The 26,609-nt window shown below is 42.6% G+C and overlaps 1 long non-coding RNA gene across 2 annotated transcripts in view; it reads left to right on the top strand.

The window, feature by feature from the left end:
- Nucleotides 1-1,037: 1,037 nt before the first annotated feature.
- LOC149455955 (uncharacterized) overlaps nt 1,038-26,609 on the top strand; it is a 305,136-nt gene continuing 279,564 nt past the window's right edge. For both annotated transcript variants that reach the window (XR_016313987.1, XR_016313986.1), the window contains exon 1: nt 1,038-1,141. This is a non-coding gene — a long non-coding RNA (uncharacterized LOC149455955). The remainder of the gene's footprint in view (nt 1,142-26,609) is intronic.

Here is a 26,609-nt window from a genome sequence, read left to right as displayed (position 1 = left end):
TGATGTCTACTTTCCAAATAGGGGTAATTTAGGGGGGTGTTTTTAATATCCTGGCATTTCAGGGCCTCCAAAACTGTGATAGGTAGTGGGGATGTGATGTGAGGAAATATGCCCTTTGAAAGCCTGGAGGTGGTCATTTGGATTTTGAGGGCCTGTATGTAGCTAGGCTGCCAAAAAGTATCTCTATTGTGGTATCCCCATAGAAGAATGTGTTTTGGGGTGCTATTCCACATATACTCATGGCATGCGTGAGCAATATATCATTTAACTGACAACTTTGTGTAAAAATAAATACATTTCAATTTTCCAAACATTTGTGTTAAAAAAATAAAATGTTCCATGGGCTACTTTCCAAAAAGGGGACATTTGGGGGGTATTTGTACTACCCTGGCATTTTCGCACCTTGGGACATGTGATGGGCAGTCAGAAAGTAAAAGCTGCGTAAATTCCAATGTATATACCATAGTTTGTAGACGCTATAACTTACACACAAACCAATTAATATACATGTATTGGGTTTTTGTTTTACCAAAGACATGTAGCAGAATACATTTTGGCCTAAATTTATGACTAACTTTGCGTTTACTGGATATTTTTTATAACTGAAATTAGAAAATATTGTTTTATTTTTTTTTTTCAAACTTTTCGGTCTTTGTTTTATATCATATTAATAAAACATCCAGTGGTGTCACCAAAAGAAAGCTCTATTTGGGTGAAAAAAAAACAACATAAATTTTGTTTGGTACAGCATTGCATGACCGCGTAATTACCAGTTGAAATAGCGCAGTGCCGAATAGCGAAAAATGGCCTGGTCATTAAGGGGGTTAAATCTTCTGGAGGGCAAGTGGTTAAAAACTAGTTGATAATTAATGCAGAATGTTTATCAGTACACATAGAACTCTCTGCGTTCTGGTCCGTCAGGGTAGTTTGCTGTGTATTTGTTTACTGCCTATCAAATAGGCACACTGTTTGTTAGAGCTGATTATCTGTGAATTTTAACCTTTTTTTTTTTTTTCTTTCTCTTCTTTTTTTTGTAAAGCCTGCAGAATACATTCCAGAAAATGTTAGGAAGTCAGAAAAGAAATTGGAAAATAACCCATATGACCTCGTCACTTGAAGCATCCTCATTCGACAGGCACAGGTTTAGTGACCTAAAATTACTTTACATTTCTCATTTTTTCTCATTTCCAATAATGGCATTATAACCACTTCAACCGGTCTGTATACATCTGTAATTCTGTACATATTGTGAATTCAAATTCTAGAAACAGCCTATAGACAATTTCAGAAGACTTATGAGTTCCTAGTTCTCTAGATTGGTAGATTCTGGAATCTTTACATTGAAGTTGCAGTTATTTTTTTTTTTTTATATATATTTTATTTGGATTTGCAAACACAGCACTGCATTAAATATATGGTATTAAGAATGGACAACACACGTAGAACACATTAAAGCCCATCTCTGAACAAAAAAAAAAGTTTCCACATGCAGTGGGGCTGTGCCCACACTGAACAGTAAACTGCTCGTTTTTGTCTAAGGAATTGGAGAGCGGATATATACATACCTAATCCTCTTATCTTCAGCACAAGACCATTGTAGCACCCCCACGCTCCAGCGGTCTTGAGTTGTGGACTTTTCCTGACGTCATCAAGCCCAGAAAGGGCTCCAAGACCAGAAACGACCCACCACTGGGCCATGGGGGAGAGCGATTTTCCAGCAAAGTGGAGGATCAGGTAAGTATAAGCTTTCTCTTCACCCCAAGACAAAACAAGCAGTTGATCTGTGTATTGCAGGCACAGCCCCACTGCATAGGAAACCTTTTGTTTGCCTAAAGTTGGGCTTTAAGTTCAATAACTCTTCTTTCCCTTTAAGTCGGGTTTAAAATTTTAGCTGCTGACTTTGCCACAGTGTTACCACACTGGTGATTGTTGCTTAGTGATACTGTAAAAACATTAAAACCTTTTAATTGTATGGAATGCTTTAGACTTTTTATTTATATTTCATGTCAATTGCCTCCTGTTTCATTTATTATTAGATCTAATCAAATTTCCACCTAATTGTTTGCAAAATATTTTAAATGGGATCCTGGAAAAGTAGTTGTGTATTTTGTAATAAAATAATATGTAATGTTTTCATGTAGGTGGTCTAAAATACTATGTATTGCTTTTTAGCAGGATGAAATTTGCATGAAATATAACCAACATTTCTTCCTGCAGCTTTTATTCCAGCAGTTTACCATCTACACAGTTATATACATTCTGTTCAAATGACTTGTGGTGCACAGCAAAACACGTAAAGACTGTTGTGCTCAAGGTGGCTGTTTATTGATGTTTAAATAAATTGAATAAAAAGAGTTTAGCACATTCACTTAGATGGGTTATTATTTTTTTGCCTGAAAACTCCTCTGAAAAATGCTCTTGTAATGGGGTGCATGGGCTAAGAAAGAGGAACCGGTTGTCAATCTGCTGTTTCAGCAGAAAACCTGCTTCCCTTTCCGTTTCTAAAGAGCGATTGCTCTAGAGCAGGCTTGTTGGAAAATGTTTCTTTGATCAGCACAGCTGCCCATCAGCGGCATTTCTGATCTGTGTAGTCTTCTGGCAGGAGGGTCCCCGCTGTCGGAATATATAATGGCACTGCGAGGAGAATTCCCATATCCACTTCACTTGTGTGGATGGTGGAATTTGTTCAGTTTTTTCAATCAACCTGCTTTCTCCTTGGAGAAAAAAGTAATAAATTAACCATATATGGCCAACATAAAGTGATACTAAAGTCTTCTTCTTTTTTTTTTTTTTAATAACAAACATGTCATACTTACCTGCTCTGTGCAGGTTTTGCATAGCGTATCCCAGATCCTCCTCTTCTCAGTTCTCCGCCAGCGCTCCTGGCTTCTCCCGGCCTCTCCCTCCTGTCGGGTGCCCCAACAGGAAGCAGCTTGCTATGGGGTCACCCGAGCTGGCGCACTACTGAGCCACGGGTTCATTCACACACTCAGCCGTGGCTTGGCCACAGCCCTCCTGATTGGCTCACTGGCCATGATTGACAGTGGCCGAGGCTCTCATGGACATCGCAAGATCGAGATCGGGGGGCTCAGGTAAGTGGGGCTGCTACACATAGAAGGTGTTTTTACCTTCATGCACAGAATGCATGAAGGTAAAAAACGTTAAGCCTTTACAACCACTTTGAGCAAATTTTAAATTTTCTGTACCAGTAGCATTGTCCGTGTTTCATGTGATTAGAGATTGAAAATAGGCTATTATTTTTAATCATAGGGACTTATTCACTGATAAGCGAGAAGCTCAACTTGCATTTGTAATGAAAAGATATGTCTTAAAGTTCATACACAATTAAAACTATACAACAAACGCCTATAAAATGATTTACATATGCATGGTCTACTTCACAAGAAAAAAATTAAAAGGCTGCGATTTTTTTCTTCCATATTCTGAGTATGAATGAGGAAATGAAGAAGAAATCATTACTGGTTGGTATGACCCTATTCTTCTTTTGCCTCAATCTCCCTAAATAAAGGATAATAATGTGCAAATTCAGGGGTAGTGACTGTCTGGCATTTGCCTGTCAATGGACAGCGTAAAAGCAGAGTACAGTGCATGGACATCTGCATATCCTTGATTTCTTCACTGCAAGGCTAGAACTCCTCTCACTGTTTAGCCAATTTAGTTGGCGAGTGTTAGTAGACCATACATGACGAAACTCTTGCATATTTTTCTTCATTAAATAGGGATCAACCATGTCCTCTTGCACAAAGATTTTTTAGTAGGTTGTAATGTCTCTGTAGAATAACAAATGCTTCTAATGGTTGGAAAGTCAAGGCGTTTATAACCTAGAAAGGTGTGACATGAATAATGGATATATCATCTATTTATCACAATGAGGCTAAGCCAACCAGTAGTCCAAATATGGTCATGTGCTGTAGATTGGACTGCCAGTGGTTGTGGCTATAGCTGGCAATACTGCATTTTCAATCTCAGTACTTGTCCATCTGCATGGAAGAGTAGTGTGTGTACAAGAGTCACCTATACATTTGGGTCTGACAATTATGTTCAAGTGATGTTATTGGTTTTTACAGTCACATAATCACCATGCAGCGGGAGATTATTATCCATGAAAGTCTAAGATGTGTTCTAAGCCAGTATTTGGCCCATTTACTGTTAACTTTAGAATGGCTAAAAGTAGCATTACAACTACAGCAATTATTCTGTTATCCAAACCATTAGTAGCTACCGTGGATTTTGCTTGGATTTATCACGTTTAGAAAAAGCTTCTATACCATCTTTCTTTGTCACTGTGGGTTTCCCACTCCGGTGACCTCTTTTTGAATGTATACACACCTTTTGTATTACAGAGTATAGGTGGGTAAAGCCATCTGGGATTGTTGGCCCCATGCTGTTGGTGGCAACACTAACCACCGCAAGGTGTACAGTATAGTGAATCTGTAGCCAGTCTGGATATTAAAATATTTCCTTATTTTTAACAAGCAACAAATGTTTTAAAACATGAACTTGCTTACCTCTGTACCAGCAGGAACTGTAGAGCAGGTAATGCTCAAAATGTGCAACACAAGCACTAAAAATGGCAGCCTATCAGCCTTTGCATCAGCCGGTGCTGAGGACTTTACAGCCTTCCAGTGTTCTGATATAACAAAAAGCAGGTGCTGTGTTGAAACTGACTGCAACCCACTTCACAGTCTCTGATGTAATCTTTGAAGATCCATTACTCCACAGTGACTGCAAGTATATTTATTTAAATTCTTTATGTTCATAACCCAGTCCCAGGTTCACTTAAAAGATAAGTTCACCTTTTGACCAAAAATAATTATATGTATAATTTATTATTATATTAAATTCACATTTTTTTTGCAGGTAAAAAAAAATGTGCATTTATTATTTTTGGTTGCAGCAGCCTGTAAAGTATTGCACCAGCGATCAGCAGATCGCTGGTGCCGTACATTCCATATAGGCAAACAGATATACTGACAGGTCTGCAGGAGACCTGCATGGCAGTGCTGTATAGCAAAAAATGGCGCAAATTGCAATATCTATACTATAGTTTGTAGATTCTATACCTTTAACACAAACAATCAATATACACTTATTGAGATTTTTATTTACCAAAAATATGTAGCAAAATACATTTTGGCCTAAATTTATGACTAACTTTGAGTTTACTATATATGTTTTATAGCCGAAAGTAAAAAATATAGTTTTTCTTCAAAATGTTCGGTCTTTTTTTGTTTGTAGCACAAAAAATAAAAAGCGTACAGGTGATCAAATCCCACCGAAGGAAAGCTCTACTTGTGTGAAAAAAAGGACATAAATTTCGTTTGGGTACAGCATTGCATGACCGCACAATTATCAGTTGAAAGAGTGCAGCGCCGAATAGCAAAAAGAGGCCTGGTCATTAAAGGGGGTAAATCCTCTGGAGGTCAAGTGGTTAAAACGATTTATCCACAGTTTAGAGATCATTGTATTAATCCATTTCAGCTTTTTGTAAGTACTTTCTAGTTAGATTGCAACTTGTTTTTTTAATATAAGCAACATTTTATTTTCAAATATTTTTATTAGAAGATTTTTGAACATACAAAAAACAATGAAAAACAGTAGCATAACGCAGTTCACATTTATATAAGCAAAATATGTAATCAAAAAATGAGCTAACGGCACCTCGCCATCTGGCCGAGGTACTATGCAACGTCTTTAGTAAGGTACATGAGAGGTATGCTTCCTTATGTGAACCAAGTGGAACGATAGTGGGTATATTTAGAGGGAATAGAAAGAGAAGAGAGAGGGGAGGAGGGGGGGGAGGGGGTGGGTGAAGGCACCATAGTTGTCCAGGTGATGTAGTATAAAGGGATGTTGTAGTATCATTTTATTGAACAGTTAGGGTTCTGTAACCATCGAGTCCATTGGATTTTGAATTTATGATGCGAGGAATTACGGAGTGCTGTGTTTCTCTCCATCTCACATGAGAAGTTAAGATCGGTCAATAGGCGGGAAAGTGTAGGAGCGGTGTTGGAACGCCAGAGCCTGGTAATATTCAGTTTTGCAGCCGATAAGATATGTATAATAATAGTGCGTGAGGATAGTGGAAATTTGTCTATACCAATGTGGAGGAGTGCAAAAGCAGGGTTTGGGGAGATTGGGGTTTGTGCTATTAAGGAGATTAGTTGGAAAACTTGATTCCAGTAGGAAGTAAGGGATTTACTTGTCCACAGCAGGTGAAGAAGAGAGCCTCTATCTCCACAACGTCTCCAGCAAGTTTGGGGGAGATGAGGGTAAAATATAGACAATTTGACAGGGGTTAAGTACCATTGATGGAGTATTTTTAAGTATGATTCCCAGTGTGAACTACACTTTGAGGCCTTAAACGTAGTGGAGAAAGTTCTCTCCCAGATAGAAGAAGATATCGGTTGTTGATTTATGTTTTCCCAATTTGCTAGGGATGATGTATAAGTGGTGAACTGTGAGTCAACCAGCATTGTGTAAAAAGTCGATATACCTTTTTTTGGGTAGGTAGATTTTTGTAAAAAGTGGTGTGCCGTCGCTGGGAATTTTATGTTAAGTGGTACTTTCGTCCTGTGAAGGGTGTGGGTTAAGCGTATGTAGGTAAAATATTCTGTAACCGGAATTCGGTATTTATCCCGAATGTCCTGAAAGGTATGTAGTTTGTCGTTAGCGTATAGGTCTTGTATGTGAAGCATGCCCTGGTCTATCCAGAGGTTTAGGTTTAAATGTGGAGAGAGGAAATGTAGGGACGAAAGTGGAGTGGGAATTTGGAGATTGTCTTTCCTTAGTTGGGTAAGAGTAAGAAACTCCTCCCAAGCTGCTAGGGAAGCTCGTATACAAGGGTTATGGTGCAAGGCTACAGGATGTACTTCATGGGATACGAAAAGTATATTAGGTAAGGCATGTGGTAGGAATAGGGAGGTTTCCATCAGGGACCAGGTCTTATTGACAGTGGGCTGCTTCCAGAAGAAAAGTTGGTCAAGTAGAGCAGCAAGGTAATACGACTTCACATGTGGGAGGACCGCTCCACCTCTGGAGGGAGGGCGAATTAGGAGATTCGTAACATATCTAGGCTTTTTTGAGTTCCATACGAACTGATTCAGAATTGTCTGAAGCTTGGTAAAAAAGATATGAGGAATTAGGATAGGGAGTGTTCTGAAGATGTAGAGTATCTTGGGCAGGATACACATTTTAAGTGTAGCTATTCTACCCAACGTCGAGAGGGTAGTAGTGCATAGGCCTTTAATCTCATGTGGGATAGATTCAAGCAGCGGTTTAAAGTTAGTATTATACAATTGGTTAGTCTTTGGAGTGAGTTTAATTCCTAGGTATGGAATAGCAAGTCTTTCCCAAGTGAAGGGGAAGTGTTTGGAAATAAGGTTTTGGGTGTTCGTAGGTGTATGAAGATTTAGTATGGAGGATTTCGGTGCATTAAGTTTGTAGTAAGATACTGATGTATAATTTTGGATGTGCATTTGTATTGCGTTGAGGGATTTGTATGGGTTAGTGATCATTAGTATGATGTCATCTGCAAAGAGACTAATCTTGTGTTCGGTTTTTAGGAACTGAAATCCTGTAAAGTGAGGGTCTTTTCTAAGGTTGGCTGCTAGTGGCTCAATAAGAAGAGCAAAAATTATAGGGGATAGTGGGCATCCTTGTCTAGTTCCGTTAGAGATATAGAAAGGTTGAGAAAGTGTGCCGTTAGTTAATACTTTGGCGGAGGGTCTAGAGTAAAGGGACATTATGGCTGACAACATCCAATCTGATATTCCAATTTTTTGCAGGGTATGTAGCATGAATTGCCAGTGAATGCGGTCGAACGCTTTTTCTGCATCAAGTGATAGTAGAAGCGAGGGTTGGGGATTTAATTCAAGGTGGTGTATTAAGGATAGGATTCGTCTTGTGGCGTCAGGGGCCTGTCTACCAGGAATAAATCCTACTTGGTCTGGGTGAATTAAAGTTGGTAGGTAGGGAAGTAGTCTCAAGGCTATTATCTTAGCGTATATCTTTATGTCTGTGTTGAGAAGTGAGATTGGTCTGTAGTTCTGTACTAATTGAGGGTCTTTGCCAGGCTTCGGAATGGTAGTAATTATTGATTGCAGCATTTCTTGGGGAAATTCTCCACTAGTAGCGGCGTGGTTATATAGTAGAGCTAGTGGGAGAGTGAGTTTGGGGGCTAGTGCTTTGTAATATTCATTGGTGAAGCCATCATTTCCAGGAGATTTGTTTAAAGGGAGAGTGCGTATAGTTCTCTCTATTTCAGGAGCGTCAATCGGTACAGAGATTAATGCGAGTTGGGAATGGGTTAAACGCGGAAGATTAGTGTTAAGCAAAAACTGTTCGATCGATTGTGCTGTTGGCTGAATTGTTTCAGGGTCGTCTTTTAAGTTATACAGGGTCTGGTAGTAGGCCGCGAAAGCTTTGGCAATGTCTTGTGGGTTTGTCAGAGTGTTTTGTGAGGTAGGGTGTCGGATTGTGGCTATCTTGGTTTTAAGTCGTTTTTGTTTAATAGTCTTACTAAGGAATGAGTTAGCTTTGTTACCTAGCGCATAAAATCTGTTTTTTGTTTTTTGCAGATTGGCGTCGTATGCCTGTAGAAAAATGGTTCGCAATTTATTTCTATCAGAATTTAGGGTCGTCATTGTGGCTGGGTTTGGGTGTTGTTTATGCAGTTTTTCATTAAGGCGGATAGAAGTCATAAGTTGGTCAATTTGTTGAGACCGTTGCCTCTTAATGCGGGAGTTTAATTGGATGAGGATACCTCTCATGTAGGCCTTGTAAGCTGTCCAGAGCGTGGTAGTGGATATATCAGGGGTGGAGTTAATATCAAAGAAAAGTTCATGAGCTTCTTGGATGTGGTTTAAATTTTCCGGTGTAGCTAAAAGAGCAGAGTTGAGTCTCCAGATAGGTGATAATGCTGTTTTTTGATCGTCTACCAAGGATATTTGGATCGGAGCGTGGTCGGACCAGGTAATGGTCCCTATCTTGGATGACGTCACTTGTTGTAGTGTCCATTTGTCTGTTATAAACATGTCTATTCTTGAGTAGGAAAGATGTGGAGGGGAGTAGTACGTATAGTCCCGTTCAGAGCCATGTTGACATCTCCAAATGTCATAGAGGTCATTGTCGTGAAGAAATTGGTTAAACGTAGGTTTAGTATGTATGGTAGTGGAAGATGAGTCTATGTCCGAATTCCCCAGAATGTTAAAATCGCCACCAATTATAAGTTTCCCTTGTTTATGTAAGGAGATGGTTTTGAGAAGTTTCCGGTAGAAACGTAACTGTTTGCAGTTTGGTCCATAGACATTTACTAGAGTGTAGGTTTTGTCATTTATGTGGCACACTAAAATATGGAAGCGTCCTTGTGAGTCCGCTGTCTGTGAAATAATGCGGAATGAGAGAGAGTCATTTATGGCCGTGAGCACTCCATTTTTCTTAGTGGTGTTGGTCGCCATGAATATTTGAGAGAATCGGTGAAGGTATAATTTGGGTGATTTGTTAGCAGCAAAGTGTGTTTCCTGTATGAAGAGAATGTCCGCCCGCGACTTCCGTGCTTCTCTGGACAGTAATGACCTTTTATAAGGTGAATTGAGACCTCGGACGTTTAAAGACAGAAAGTTAATCATTGGTGTTTGTAATTCCAGGGTTTTCCGTTAACTGGAGTGTTGTTTGGGAGAATCGGATGAGTATGTGTTTTTCCATGAGAGAAAATGATCGAATGGATGCGGCGTATATGTGGCTCGAATGAAGCGATAAAAAGAGTATTCCAATCTGTGTCGCTGTATATGGACTTAGAGAGTGGAGTGGATGTCCAATGGTGCCAGGGTAAAGAAGTAGTGAGGATAGGGGAAACAGTAAAAAACCATTTGCGAAAAATGCAAACATCACGAGTAGCCAAGTTTGCTACCTCTAAACTGGGGAACGCAGGAGAGCTTGATCACCGGGTGGTGGTCAAGCTAATTGCAAAAAGGAAAAAAAAAACCTTTAATCGGAGTAGAAGGGTGTAGGCCAAACGCCAGACAAATCAAGTGTATGAATGGCTCCTGGGAGAGCGGAGAAGCATGTTGAATGGTAGAGAAAAGTATGCCCTGTAAGGGCTATGTTGCGTCCATAGAACTATGCGTAGGATCCTGCGTTTCCGCAGGGATGATATTCCAGGATTTTAGCAAATCCAGGCCTGCTTCCAGTGTTTTGATGGTAAAGATCCTACCATTTTGTCGCACCGTTAGCTTAGTGGGGAATCCCCATTAGTATGCTATGCCGTGGTTCCTGAGGGCCTTGGTGATTGATAGCATGCGTTTTATGTTATGGAGGGTCGCCTTGGATAGATCCGCATATAAGCGGAGATTGGCATGTGACGGCGGGATCGGAGGCGGATTGCGGGCAGCTGACATGATTTTGTCTTTCACGTGGTAAAAATGAATGCGTGCTAAGACATCTCTAGGTGTAGATGCTGGTAAAAAGGAGGGTTTAGGTAGGCGGTGCGCTCGGTCAATTGCAAGTTCCAGGTCAGACACTGATGGTACGAGGATTTTGGCATATTGCTGTATGTATGGGATTAGGTCATCGTTTGCCACAAATTCAGGTATTCCTCGGAACTTGATATTGTTGCGCCTTGACCTATCTTCCAGGTCGGCCAATTTTTGGTTAATTTGTTCTATGTCAGCAGAGTGGCCTGCATGAGCGTCGATTAAATTATTGTGCGCCGTGATGACGTCTCCCATGTTGTGCTCAATGTGGCTTATTCTGCGCTCCTGGTTTTGTACTATATTTGACAATTGGCTGAGTGACGTGAGGATATCAGTATGCAGCGTTTGGCGCAGGGATGTGAGCATATTTCTCATGCATATTTCTGTGAGCGGTATATCTGACGCAGGAAATTCATCTATATCTGATGTATATGCTGTGGTTTCCTGGGTCTGTATTAATGTGCTGGGATCCTGCTCTAGCCGCGGCTTAGATTTAGCCGGGCTTCGTGATGTAGGGGATAGTGGGGGTGACAACTCACCAGGGTCCCCGGGATAGAGCAGGTGCTGCAGCCTGGGATCCTTTTGCTGGGATCTGTAGTCCTCCTGCTGGTCTCTGCCTTCCTCTGCCTCATTGCAGCCGCGGGCGCCATCTTGGATTCCTGGCCCGACTGCAGGGAAGAACATGGTCAGTTTACCTGGCTGATCCGCCGTTTTTTTTCGTCTGGGCATAGCTGCAGGGGATCGGGTAAGGTACGGGATCGGTGCGGTGCGGTGTCCGAGTCCCAGGGCCGGTGTGTGCCGGTCTGTGTCTGGCGGGTGGACGGAGCCGCTTCACTTCACGTCCACCTTCAGTGCTGGCCGCGCATGCGCCCCATAAGCAACATTTTAAATAATGTTGTCACTCATTGACATAATAAAGCAGAGTTCTGCAGTGTTCCTGGTTATCAGGCAGTCTGACATGCTCCCTCAAAGACTGCTCCCTGGGCAGAGCTGTTGAATGGAGTGGTATTTGGGGGGCAGTGATGTCAGTCTGCTGGACAGCTTGTCTGTGTTAAGCTGTGCAAACACTAGTAGTTTTCCCACAAGCATTGGTATGAAAATGTATACTAAGTTTCCAAATCTGAAGAATATTTTCAGCTCAGTTCAGGTTCTGTCTCTTCTTCAGTGACACTGTGGGAAGCTTACAAGGCAGTCCTTCGAGGTCATATTATTCGAGTAGCTTCGAGGCGCAAATGGGAGAGGCAACATAAACAGCGTCAGCTTGAATCACAATTAGCTACTTTGTCATCGTAATTTAAACAATCACCGACTCCCTCCAACCGTAAGTTGTTGGACCAGGCTCGCCTGGAATTGGATCTCTGCTTAACAGATGATGCCGAGCACTCCTTGCTCTGGACGCGTCAGAAGTGGTACAGTAAAGCAAATAAACCGGATTCTATGCTAGCGCATAGGCTGCGTTCTTTTACGCACAATCCTAAACCGATTTCCCTGCGTACTCATCAAAATGTCCTACCTAGTAATCCTGCATAGGTGTTGGAGGAGTTTTGGTACCACTTGGCTAAACTTTACACAGACCCCACTCGGGCTGAACCCCATGCTATTTCTGACTTTATGTCTCGACTGTCTTTGCCTACTTTGACTCAAGCTCATAGAGGTTTGATGAACCGTGATATTCAAATATCGGAAGTCTTTCATTGTATTGCCGATTTGAAGACAAGCAAACGTCCAGGCCCCGATGGCTACACGGCTTTGTATTATAAGAAACTGGCTAATGTTCTGGCCCCTCACCTCGCAGCCATATTTAATGCGGTGAAAGGAGGTTTAGCCTTTTCCCCTGACTTGCTGACTGCTAATTCTGTTGTGATCCCGAAACCGGAGCAGGACCATTCCTCTTGGGCAAATTATAGGCCAATCTCTCTTATCAACGTCGATATGAAAATCCTTACAAAAATTTAGCTACACGTTTGAACTCTTTTCTTTCTTGTCTGATCAAAAAAGATCAGGTGGGCTTTGTCCCCCATAGGCAAGCAGGGGAGGCAATCAGACGAATTTTACAGCTACAGCACCAGGCTCACATCCGCAAAATTGAAATGATGCTCTTATCCTTGGACGTTAATAAAGCCTTTGACACCTTATCCTGGCCTTACCTCATGTCGGTCCTTCACCATTTTTTGTTCCCTTGTTCTTGCGTTGGATTTCGTCGCTATATACGTGCCTCCAAGCAAAACTTAAATACTATGGTTTGAGTCCTCAACGTTTTCCATTGGTGGAGGAACAAGCAGGGTTGCCCGCTCTCTCCTATATTAGTCATTTTGGCTTTGGAACCACTGGCAGAAGCCATTCGTATGCATCCTGATATTGATGGGCTGGATGTAGCCGGTTCTCAGCGTAAGTTGTCGCTGTTTGCGGACGATATATTGTTGTCAGTTACGAATCCGGGGGTTACTCTGCCCAACCTGTTGGCGGTTCTGGACTCCTTCGCTGTTCTTTCAGGCCTTCATTTCAATCCCATATCTATTACCCTTTCCTCTTCGCTGCTGGCAACTCTGCAACATTCATTTTCTTTTCTTTTACAAAGAGCTTTATTGAATATTAAACAAAGATAAACAGACATTCTGAGCATAAATTCAATGACCAACAATTATAAATCATAGTAAATGACGAAAAGCTGGTTCAAGGCATGCATCAATAAAGGCATACATTGAAGAGTTTACATAGAAGCCCTGTAGGAAAGGATGGGGAAAGGGGTTAGAAGGGAATGTTTAACAAACCTTTGTGGGTCAATGATAATGTAAACTCTAAAGAGAATTTTTGCTACATCAACATTATAGAAAATGGGAGATGCACGAGAAGAGGCCTCTCCAAAAAATTGTACCTGATCATATCACATAAAGAAATCTAAATTGCGTAAATAGTATTGCGGACGTAGCGCAGAAAACAGCAAGCACAATCCGTAAAATATGTTTAAGGACAGATTGAACAGCAGGGTAGGAAAAGACAAACAGTAGAGAGACACGGACAGCACAAACAACAACAGAAAAAAAAAAAAAAAAGGGGGGGGGGTTGGGGCTCCGAGGGAATCACAGCAAAATCCATCCTCATATCGACAGAAAGGACTGGTCAAATCTCGAGGGTTGAGCTATATCCAACCAGGGACGCCATATCTGCAAATATTTTGTATGGGTATCCAACAATATGGTTGTCAATTTTTCATTAACCATTATGAAGTTCATCCGGTTTTTGACAGCCTCAAAACTAAGGACAGGAGTCTTCCAAGCCCTTGCAATTATCAATTTAGTTGCCATAAATAAGTGTGATGCCAGCTGCCGTTCAGAACGGAGAAGACCCTCCAGTGGTTTAAATAGAAGCGCTTCATACGGGTTACGTTTAATGTCTGTGTGAAGGATAGTGCGGAGGAGGGCATACACCCTAATCCATAATCTGCTAACTTTAGGGCAAGTCCACCAGATGTGAGCCATGGTGCCCAATTGTTGGCAACCCCGAAAACAGACCGGGGAATATGTAGGGATAAAACTAGCTAGCCGAGTAGGCGTATAATACCATCGGTATAGAATTTTGTAGGCATTCTCAAGGATAATGACATTCCTAGAGCATTTAGATAATGTTTGGGTCACGTTCTGCCAGTCCTGTTGATCCAGGGTCCCCCCTAATTCAGACTGCCAATGCTGATGATAGGAACGAACCGGAGGGGTTCTATAAGATATAATGGAAGAATAAATCAAAGAGATCAAACCCGGGGCATGAGGTCTATATCTGCACTGGCTTTCAAAGGGGGACAGACGATAAGGTCCCGGATGCGTACGTATTAGTGTATTTAGGAAGTGACGAAGTTGAAGATAACCAAAATGTTCTCGAAGAGGGATATTATAAGAAGAGCGCAGAGCGTCAAAGGTAATTATTCTAGTGGGAGATAGGAGTGAGTGAACATCATAAAAACCATGCGCCTGCCACCATGCAAACTGTCTAGGATTATCCCTACCCAGAGGGAATAATGGGTTATGCAATAGACGTAACAGCGGCAGGTGAGGAGAGATAAGGCCAGCGGAATATTTGATAGAATCCCAAAGACGTAGCGAAAGCGTCAGCGTTGGGCTAAGGGTAGATGGACGTTGAGAGATAGGAAGCCATGGCAAAGAGGAGAGCGGTATCGGGTGAGAGTCCATCATATCTACAACAGCCCACAGAGGGAAGTGATGAGATGCATGAACATGAGCCAAAGGGGCAATGTTAGCCGCCAAATAATAAGACTGGAGATTCGGAACAGATAACCCGCCTGCACTCCATCGCTCGAATAAGATATGTTTGCTAATTCTGGGTCGAGAGGAGCTCCAAATAAAGGACAGAAGTTTTCGCTGATGGAGACGCAATATATGCGAAGGTACTGGAACTGGCAAAACACGAAATAGGTAAAGAAGTTTTGGGAAATAGGTCATACGGATTGCATTAATTCTGCCGAACCATGAAAGCGGGAAATGAGACCAAGAGGACAATAACTCAGTCAGCTCATGAAAAACAGTGGGAAAGTTAGCCTGATACAGTCCATCATAGGTCGGGCTAAGCTTAATTCCCAAATATGGTAATGCCAAAAGCCATTGAAAAGGGAACGTTTGCTTCAAAGTAGCCAAAAGTGATGGTGAGAGGGTAACTGACATAGCTCTTGATTTTGCTGGGTTGACATGTAAACCTGAAACGGTGGCAAAGGAATCGAGAACTGCGAGCAAATTGGGCAAAGTAATCCCCGGTTTCGAGATTGACAATAATATATCATCCGCAAACAAAGACAATTTATGCTGGGAGCCTGCCACATCAATCCCCTTAATATCAGGATGTAAACGGATGGCTTCAGCCAACGGTTCCAAGGCTAAGATAAAAAGTAAAGGGGAAAGCGGGCAACCCTGTCTAGTGCCTCTGGCAACCGAGAACGTAGAAGACTCAAATCCGTAGTATCTAAGCTTTGCTTGAGGGGATGTGTATAGTGAAGAGATCCATCGTAAGAAGGAAGGGCCAAAACTAAAGCGGTGAAGGACCGATAGGAGACACGGCCAGGATAAAGTGTCGAAGGCCTTATTGATGTCTAAGGATAACAGCATCATATCGAATTTACGAGTATGGGCCAAATGTTGCAATTGCAAAATACGTCTGATAGCATCTCCAGCCTGCCTGTGGGGAACAAATCCCACCTGGTCCTTTTTGACCAGACGAGAAAGGAAGGAATTCAATCGAGTAGCCAAGATCTTAGTAAGAATCTTCATGTCGATATTGATAAGAGAAATAGGCCTATAATTTGCCCAAGAAGAGTGATCTCGATCCGGTTTAGGGATCATAACCACATTAGCAATCAAGGAGTCCGGGGAAAAATTTGAATCCCTTCACCGCGTTAAACATAGCGGCAAGGTGGGGAGCGAGCACATCAGCTAATTTCTTATAATATAGTGCCGTATATCCGTCAGGACCTGGGCGTTTGCCCGTTTTCAGGTCTGCTATGCATTGCAAAACCTCAGATACTTGGATATTACAGTCCATCAAATCCTTATGGGCCAGCGTTAAAGTAGGCAGGGGCAGACGAGCTAAAAAGTCAGAAATGGACTGAGGGTCAGCCCGAGTGGGATCAGAGTAAAGTTTAGCTAGTCGGTGCCGGAACTCCTCCAAGACCGCTACAGGGTTACTCGTAAGGGTATTGTGACGAGTACGTAAAGATATCGGTTTGGAATGTTGCGCGAAAGAACGCAATCTACGAGCCAACATAGAGTCTGGTTTGTTTGCTTTGCTGTACCATTTCTGACGAGTCCAACGTAAGGAACGCACAGCCTCATCTGTTAAGCACAGATCCAATTCTAAACGAGCCTGATCCAACAATCTACGATTCGACGGGGAAGGTGACTGTTTAAATTGGGCCGACACAGAAGCTAACTTCGATTCCAACTGACGTTATTTAAACTGCCTTTCCTTCTTTCGCCTCGAAGCTATGTGGATAATATGACCCCTAAGAACCGCCTTGTATGCTTCCCATAATGTTACTGTAGAAGAAACAGAACCCGAATTTAATTGGAAATATTCCTGAGACTTACGATGTAGCTCTGTCTGAATCTCCTCCAGCGAAAGCAAGGAGTCGTTCATTATCCAGGAAGAGGAGGCCGGCCTACATAGGAGAGATCGGCAGACTACCAGAATAGGCTCATGATCTGACCATGGGACCGTTAAAATAGAAATAGAGCGAACCAAAGGGAGGTGTTTACGTGAAACGAATGCATGGTCAATTCTGTAATGAGAATGATGAGGGTATGAATAATAAGTGTAGTCTTTCCCCCGAGGATGAAATTCACGCCATAAATCTACCAGATCATGGGTATTTAACATGCGTACAAAGGACTTCGCTGATGCGGAAGGGTCAGAGCGCTCTACTGGATATTTATCTAATGCAGGGTTTAGCACTAAGTTTGAATCTCCTGCCATCAAAAGCATACCCCGTTGGTGTGTAGCCAGAAGAGAACATAGGTGCGACAAAAAAGGCCCAGGGTTAACGTTAGGAGCGTAGTAGGACAGTATGGTAACATCTATTCCATGAATCGTGCCCTGGAGCAGAAGGTATCTGCCATTGGGATCAGCAATACGCCCCACACAGACAAATGGAGTTTTACTATGGAAGGCGACCAATACGCCTCTCTGTTTAGTGGGGCCATTAGCTTGAAATATCTGAGGGTAACGTGCATCAAAATATTTTAGGGCAGAATTAGTGGAGAAGTGAGTTTCTTGCAAACAAGCAATGTCAACTTGGCGAGCCCGGAGAAACTTAAATATCTTTACCCGTTTCTGTGGAGAGTTCATCCCCTGGACATTCAGTGATAACCAGTTTAACGACATGGAGATCTAAAAAAGGAAGAGTAAATCCACTGCGGTCCCCGGGAGCCCTGGAAAAAAATTTACAAAAACACACATGACAAAGGACAAAGAGAAAGAGATGAAAAAGAAAGGAGAAGACAAGAAGACATCTGATATACAAGCAAGATATCTGTGAAACATGGAGGTTGATTCAAACAATATAGTTACCAATTGTGGGTAAAACACCCACATAAAGGCTAGGTAGCGGGCGGGACAGAAGACCAGACCGCTAGCCAGCTTGGTGGGGGACACGACCATCCACCGGGACAACTCGGCATAGATATAAAATACAAAAATATTATACAAACAACTGAGGCTAATACACCCGTAAATAAGCAATCCGAAACTCGCAGGACTATAGAGATCTCAGCCAATCAGTGCAGAGAAAAGAAACATCTACTCTGGATTGGAAGAGATAAAACACACGGAGATATAAAATCCCCGAACAGATCCAGAATCAAGTCCAGAAGGTGGCAGCAAAAATCCACATGGGACTAAGCTATATACTGACGGCCAGCTTCTAAACATCAAGTTGCGGAGACTTCCTGAAAACGTTGGGCCCGTAGGGATTGGAGGGCCTGTGGACCATTTTGACTAGAAGGAGAAGAAGATTTACGCGAAGACTGGGAATTTCGAAGACGTGTAGGGATTGGAGTCTCCTCACTCTGGGATTGTGGCAGTTCCAGTTTAAGCTCCTGGAAGTGACGCCGAAGATCCGCAGGCGAAGAGGCTTGGAATTGACTACCTTGAAAGGAGAATAAAAGCTTGAAAGGGAAGCCCCATCTGTACTTGATATCAGCCGATTGAAGAATTTGAAGATAGGGTTTTAAGGTACGACGTTTGGCAATCGTGACTGGGGACAAATCCGCGAACAGATGAACAGGGTGACCTTGAAATTCCAGAACCGAACGGTTCCGAGCCGCCTGCAGTAGACGTTCTTTAGTGCGACACAAGTGAAATTTAATAATAATGTCTCTGGGAGGGCCCTCCGTAGGCTTAGGTGCTAGAGCTCTATGGATATGGTCAAACTCCAAACGTTCCATGGGAATCTCAGGGGCTAACTCCTGGAAAAGAGCAGTAGCAGTGCCCTGCAAATCGGTAGTTGCCTCGGGGATTCCGCGGATGCAGAGATTATCCCTGCGAGCTCTATTCTCAGCATCCTCTAACTTATCCTTCAAAGTATCCAGCTCAGCATGTAGATCTTCCACTTCTTGTTCATGACCTTCCAAGACTGTAGTCGCCAGATCCATACGTTGCTCCAACTGATGGGCACGCAGGCCCAACTCCTTTAGGCCTCTCGCCAGATCAGAAGATAATTTGCGCGAGGCAGCTGTAATCTCCTCTCGCACTATAGCACGGAATTTGTGTAGCAAGGCTTCGGGATTGTGTTCAAGAGAATGAGCCATCCCCGATGGGAATTGCCGCTGACTATCTCCGTCAGACTCAGGATCACCTGGAAGCTGGGTGTTGTCGTCAGGCTCAGGCGGGCTAGGTATCAGCTTAGCGATGTGGCCCTGTGGAGAGGATTGTTGTCGGGCCCGATGTTTAAGTTTAGTGCGGGGAGTGCGGTGCATTGCCGGGAGTGTTCCACAGGTTTCCAAGGCACCCTCAAACTATTGAAGTGACGCGTTGGGGTGTAAAAGTTCAATGGCCGAAAGAAATAGCTTGGTGGCACGGCACAGGGAGGTCACGTTGGCATTTTCCCCCTGGCTCGCGTACGTGTCCCCCACCGGGGAGGTGTTCACAGAAGGTTCAACATAACGCCGCAGCCAGTAAAATGTAGATGATTATGGTACCCAGGCCGGGTATGCAGGCTGAGTAGAGACTGCCAAGATATATATAGCTCAGGCACTCCTGATTTATCCACTGGGGAAGGGGGTTATTAGGAAGAATTCCTTTCCTCCTCCAGCTCTATTCCTGCAGCAAATCAGATCACCAGTATCTCATTGTGATCCTGCAGGGATATGGTGTAATCCACAGGGCCACCAGGAGGATCAGGTGGACCCACCCAGCCTGTCCCAATAGCTGACCTGTATCCAGAGCTGGATGGGCAAGGTAAAGGTGCGGCGATCCGCTCCGGCCACGGATTTAGGAAAGAACGCGGCTTCACACGCCGCAGTAGGCCTCAAACCGCCCCGCGCCCCAGATGCTCAGAGAAGGGGCAGAGTTGCTCGACACCCCTCCTCGGATGTCAGACAAGGTCCAGGCAGCCGGGGATACGTCGCGGGTGGCCCCCGCTCCCCGGATGGCAGCGGATGGAGGATCAGGGTGCCAGAGCTCAGGAGGAGACGTCTGCACCCGGCGCCATCTTGGACACGCCCCTCCATTCATTTTTTTTTTCAATGGTTTTCGGCCTTGCCATATTTGGGGATCAAGCTCTTCCCCGTCTTACAAAGGACTTTACCAGGCTAATTTCCCCTCTGTCTTTAAGGATTTGCCGGAGATGTTGTCTTCTTGGGCTCATCTCCTGCTTTTGTGGTTCGGTAGAATGAATGCGATCCCTATGACTTATCTCCCTAAATTATTATATGTGTTTCGGGTTTTACTGGTCCCTGTCCTTATTTGCATATATTTTACGCATTCATCAATGGAAACTTCTGTCTTTTATCCAGGGCTCCACACGCCCTAGCATTAATAAGAGAATTTTATTTGCCCGTAGGACCAAGGGTGGACTGTCTGTCCTGAATCTTCATGCTTACTACCTAGTGGCAAATATTGCTCCACTAGTCCATCTTCACATGTCTCGTAATATTCCCCTGTGGATCTGATGGACTCCCACCCGACACCACTTTCTTCTTTGCCGTGGCTCCCCTCTATTTGTCGCCGGTCACCTCCTAGTCCGACGTTAGCGCACACGCTTTGAATTTGGGACACCATTAAATATTCAGCTGGTCTCATTTCTGCTCACTTACCTTTGATGCGCCTACTCCACAATCCATTGTTTCCCCCGGGCCTTGACAGTCCTGGACAGATTGCATGGTGGCCGGCTTATGGCTTCTATGACGTGCACTCTTTGCTCTCTCCTACTCGGATACTTACTTTTGAGACTCTGCGTTCTTCTTATGACATCCCGTTGAGGGAGCATTTTGGCTATCTTCAACTCTGTCACTTTCTTACTACATTATTACAAGCCCTTTCGGGACCCTATAGGCCGACTCCCTTCGAAAGTCTTTGCAGGCACAGGCCTCAGGCGCCAGGCTTGATCTCTCTTATCTACTCCGCTATTATTTCTTATAGGACACCCCTGGTTCGCTCTTATCATCAGCATTGGCAATCGGAACTCGGGGGTTGTCTAGATCAGCAAGACTGGCGGATCATGACTCAAACATTGTCTAAATATTCGAGGAATGTTGTTTTTTTAGAAAATGCCTACAAGGTCCTTTACAGGTGATATTATACGTCTGCCTGGCTGGCTTGTTTTATCCCCTAATATTCTCCGACTTGCTTTCGGGGTTGTCAACAAATAGGCACCATGGCTCATATTTGGTGGACTTGCCTCAAGGTGTGCAGACTATGGATTAGGGTCTATGCCCTTCTCCGCACTATGTTACACACAGATATTAAGTGCAACCCATATGAGGCGCTATTATTTAAACCGTTAGTAGGCCTACTCCGTCCTGAGCGGCAGCTGGCATCGCATCTATTTATGGCTGCCAAATTGACGATCGCGAGAGCTTAGAATACCCCTCTTCTTAGTTTCGAAGCCGTTAAGAACCAGATGAATTTTATAATGGTTAATGAGAAGCTAACGGCCATGCTGTTAGACACCCAAACAAAGTTTTGCAGATTTGGCGCCCCTGGATTGATGTGGCTCAACTGTGTATATTTGACCAGACCCTTCTGTCGATATAAGACTCTCCTGGCGCGATCCCCTGGAGTCCTTTCTTTGTCTTTACTACCCTTGTTTCTCCCTTCTTTGCTTTTTTCTCTTCTTTCTCTTTCTTTCCTTTGTTTTTGTCAGTCTTTAGGCTATTTGCGCTGATTGTAATACTCCTAGAGAATCGTATCTGTAATGTTTTATATACCTGTCAGACTTTCTCAAGAGCCTTTGGTGTAGAGTACCGATGTGCGTCCAGTGAGGCTCCGTGCTCAGCTTTTCCTACCCTCTGTATGCGATTTTGGTGATTATCTTTGGCCTTTGCCTACTAGCTCATTGGTCGATACTTGTTTGCTGTTAACACAATTTATAAGGTTTCATTCCATCCTTTTATATATTGTGTTTATGTGCTCAGTTTCTCTCTGTGTCAATACTTCAGTGCATTTGTTATGTCCCTCATCAGAAGAATTGTATACCTTTATTCTTTTGTGCCAGTGATCTTTCTTTTGATTGTCTCTTTGTTGTTGTGTTATCTATAATAAAATCCATTGTAAAAGAAAATGTATACTAAGTTTCTCAGTTCATTTTGATGAATTGACAAATTCCTTTCAAAAGTACTTTCAAATTTCATTTGAGTTTTAACATTTGATTTTGGAAGAAATGGACTTTCCTGAAAAAAAACTATTAACTGTTAGAAATTCATTTGATTTTGAGAAAAAATATCCATCCTACTCCTTTTGAATATACTCCTCACTGTGGTCAAAAATGAACATTTTGACACCTGAAAACAAAAAAAAATCCTCCATATTACTGTATATGCACCCTGGCTGCAGTAATACATAACAAGGGTATAATTGGGCTTTCAACAAGCTTCAGTTGGTGCTGAAGCACTCCTGAGGTGTTAAGCCCGGTACACACATAAAGTTTCATTTTTCATTCAAGCTAGTGGGCTGACCAAGAAAAACGAACAGTTCACTATACTAACACATGCAATGTTAGTGCGGCGATCTCTCCCGCTGGGCCTTTGTGTTCTGCCCGCCAAAACACTGAAAGCGCTGATCGGATGCTGGTTTTCCAGCATGTCCCTTCAACAAAAGTCGGTTGTTAGACTGACTTCTGTTGGAAAGACAGCTAAACACACTGGCCGAAAGTCAGCCAGTTTCTGTTTGTTTTGCTTTTCCAAACTGAATGGTGCTTTAAAGGCCTTGACAAGGGTGCTCCAAGCTTGCCAAAAGCTTTACAAATGCTTTGAGAAAGCTTGCTGTACCCAATTTTTTTTCTACAAGCTGAACAGGGCCTGAAGGAAACCCGTGCTGAGAGGAGTACAGATGCTACCTTTGCTGAACTCCTTCCTAAAATTTTAGTTGCATCACTGTCATGCAATACTCTGACTTCAATAAATTCAGTAAGCCACAAGAAGTATGTAACAATTGGCCCTGTATGGTATCAACAAAAAAAGAAAACCTACTAATCGATGAAGTCTAGAGGTGTCTGCCTTGCAACTGAGTCCTCCTTGCACCACTTTGCCTAGGCATCACCATCTTGAAGTATCCTGTATGTGCACAGAGATGCCAAAGTCTATGGGAGCTATTTGGGTTGTGGAAGAAACCTGTAGCAAGTCTGTTCATGTGTGGGGATTCCCACAGGTGTGCGGACATACTGCTGCTTTCAGTTATGTAGACTCTGATAGAGACCTGCAGCATGTTTGCACATGTGCGGAGGATCTTGCCCATAGGCAGACATGCTACAGGTCTCTGCTTTTTCTCAACACCTGGAAGAAACCTGTGACATGTCTGCAAATACGCAGGAACTCAGAGTGCGTATGTGCCCCTTAATGAAGCTGCCTCCAGCAATGTGTGTAGTGGACATCCCAGAAGGCAGTGGGGGGATCCCTATGCCTAGATGAGGAATCAGGAATTATTGCACAATTCCATTTGGTAATCTGCGTTGACTAGGCATGATTTGCTGGGCAAAACTGGTCGGGGCTAGGCATAGTTCAGTGGGTTGGACTGGGCAGGGCTAGGTGTGATCTACTGTTGATTGAAAAGCAAAAGTCAACATAAAAGCCCAGCCTGAGGCTGCATGACTGCTCTGCGCTGAAACACTAGAAATTACGGCTGACCCAAAGGATAAGACAACAGGGATATTTGTCTGAATGAGTTCCAGCGCCATCACTAGATTGCAGGAAGTGTGAAAAGGGACTCATCAATGTCAGAAGAAAGGGCGTAAAAAAAAGCAGATTCACTCAGCTCTACCTTTGCTATCATTAGAAGGTAATCCTATCAGATCAGATTGGATCATGTATAGAGGATGGGTTTAGTTCGTTTGCACATATCTGCAGCATGATAACTTGCTCACAGTGGCTTCACCTCCTGTCACAAGATGCCCGTTACCTCGGACTTTTGTGAGTGAATTTTATTGTATATTGATGTCTTCCTAATAAACTGAGCTAGACAATTGGTGGTCTGGCATCTCTCCCTTCCTTCAATCCTTTTTATGTTACAGAGAAAACTTGTTAAAATTACCTCCACTCTATTACTGAACTTATTCTTCATTATGTATATATGTTTGGAATAGACCAAAGTTCTACTTTAAATGCTGTATCTAATGACCTAAGCAATTCCTGAGATATACTCATCTTCACAGTCTTTGTAACAGACCACTATGAATTATGAATGTTTCCTTCCTTCATTTTTAGATTTGTCCCTGAGTTCAGATCTTGTGTTTGTTGTTGCTAATGTAGGCTGTGTAACATAGAAATCTATTAGAGGGTTTTACCTGTTTGCCTTTAGGGTTATTTCAGCTGTATTTTGTAAATAACTTGGATTGCTTCCCTACCCTCATCTAGAATAGGAGCTGAGTCTGTGCAATGCATATGCTTCTTTTATCCTAATCTAAATATAAATGGTAATATCTTGCAGGGATTTAGCTAGTGTTGTCAGCATGGCTGAGGGATATTTTTCTGTAGGTAAGGGGGATGGTTAACATTCAGGCCATAAGGTGTATAACATTAATCAAAGAAGGTTAATTTGTATCTAGAACCTTTTTTCTCATTTTGCATAGAGTAGTGAAGGGTACAATCCCTGTCAGGTTTTTATTGTTGTAATGGTTACCTGAAACCTCCTGGGAACGTCACAAGTCCAAGATGGCTGTGGGACTAGTCCGATAGAACAGCACAGCTCGCACCTGCATAGTGGGAAGCCCGCTGTGAAGACACAAGGGGGTTTATTTACTAAACCTGGTTGACTCAGAATCTTGTCCACTTCTGCATAAAAACCAATCAGCTTCCAGGTTTTATTGCTGAAGCTTAACTGAACATGCTAAGGTTAGAAGCTGATTGGCTACCATGCACAGGTGCCCAAGATTCTGAGTCAACCAGGTTTAGTAAATAAACCCCAGGGAGTCACAGCTGGCTTTCCTTAACAAACATGCTGGGGCTGTGGACCCAAAGACTGTTGAAGAACCGGCATGGGTGAGGACGGTGCTGGATTCCTGGTCAGGTGCAGTAAGGGGTTGATTTACTAAAAAGAAGAGTGCAAAATCTAGTGCAGCTCTACACAGAAACCAATCAGCTTGCAGGTTTTTATGTCAAAGCGTAACTGAACAAGCTGAAGTTAAAAGCTTATTGGCTAAGATTCACAGTTGCACCAGATTTTGCACTCTCCAGTTTTAGTAAATCAACTCCTAAGCCCCAGTTCACTCCATGGGGGCCATTCAGTGGTATCAATTCCTTCATCCTCCAGGAACTGCCTGCATAGTTTTGCCACATGAGGCCAGGCATTGTCTTGAACCAGGAGGAACCCAGGACCCACTGCACCAGTGTAGGATCTGACAGTGTGTCCAAGGATTTCATCCCGAGATAAGATACAAGATAGCTTTTCAATGTTCATTTTTTTTTTTTGTGAAGCAACACACAGGACACCACACATATAGTGCACTACATTGTGTTAAACTAAGTGGAAGATGGATTGAATAGTGCTCCGTGAGATGTTCAAAGCTTGTTTATAACTTAACCCTACTTTAAATTTCTCCAAAACTTTATGCCTGACCTGTCTGATGTGTTCCTTGGCCTTCATTATGCTGTTTGTTCACTAATGTTCTCTAACAAACTCTGAGGACTTCACAGAACAGCTGTATTTATATGAGTTTAAATAACACACAGGTGGACTATATTTACTAATTGGTTCCACTAGATTTTAGTTAGGGGTATCAGCGTAAACGGGCTGAATACAAATGCACGCCACACTTTTTCGGATAATTATTTGTAAAAAAATTTGAAAACCAGCTATCATTTTCCTTCCACTTCACAGTCATGTGCCACTTTGTGTCGGTCTATCACATAAAATTCCAATTAAATATATTTACGTTTTTGGTTGTAACATGACAAATATGGAAAATTTCAACGGGTATGAATATTTTTTCAAGGCACTGTAGTAGTCTTACAAATCCTTTTATTAAAAAGTCCATAAATTCCCTGTAATGATCTATACACACCAGTGGCTGTTCCTCATGAGAAAACAGAAAAGGCACAGCGCTATAATTACAAAACTAGAACTAAACATGAAATAAATAATTAATAAAAATTAAAAAGTCCAATGAAAAAATGAAAAATAAAAAGTCTCTAATGACAAATATAGATTCAAATAGTTCAAAAAAATGCTTTGGGAATCCACCATCACCAGCACCTCAAGAAATACTGCCTCTTACCAGACTGGAATGACCACACAATTAAGTGCCGGTCAGGAAGAACGTAGTGTGGATATCAAATTAGGATGACGAACTCAGACACTATTGCCTCTGAAAACGTCAGGTGAACTCCAAATGTTGGATGTAGATTGATGCCTATTGGATCCCTCTCAATTGATTCCCAAATCAAGGCATTAGCTCCCAACTGATACTTCAGGTACTTTGTCAAATATAGACCTAAAACAATGAATTATCCTCAAAGAGGACAAAATCATCCAAAAAGCAAAAGAATCCTCATAGTGTAGTATAATTAGCAGGATTTATTGCCTTACAACGTAGTATTAAACATACATCAAAAGATAATTAAAACAGCATGTCACCATATAACCAAATGGTATGTTTCTAACCAACAAGATGGCCGCCACGTTCCGCTGCATGCTGACTCCTCCCAATGCGTTTTGTCATCTGTGAGGTCCTATTTCAATCAATGCTAATACCAAAACAGGAAAATACACATTAGCACTGAAGCCAAACACACCCAGATACATTGCCAGTGCCTGTGTCCCTTAGAACTGAATATATGGGACACTTGACACGAAAACAACTGAACACTATGGCGGATTATCTTTAAACAATCAGATGAATTATATATCACTAGTAAATGCAAACAAATGCATGATTTTACAGCAGGGATTTAGCAAAACTGAACCTGG

The sequence above is a fragment of the Staurois parvus genome, unplaced genomic scaffold (genome assembly GCF_062004578.1).
Source record: "Staurois parvus isolate SC_StPar_1 unplaced genomic scaffold, SC_StPar_1.0 ptg000380l, whole genome shotgun sequence".
Taxonomy (NCBI): Eukaryota; Metazoa; Chordata; class Amphibia; order Anura; family Ranidae; genus Staurois; species Staurois parvus.
Note: the sequence above shows the minus strand (reverse complement) of the source record. Positions and strands in the feature narration are given on the sequence as shown.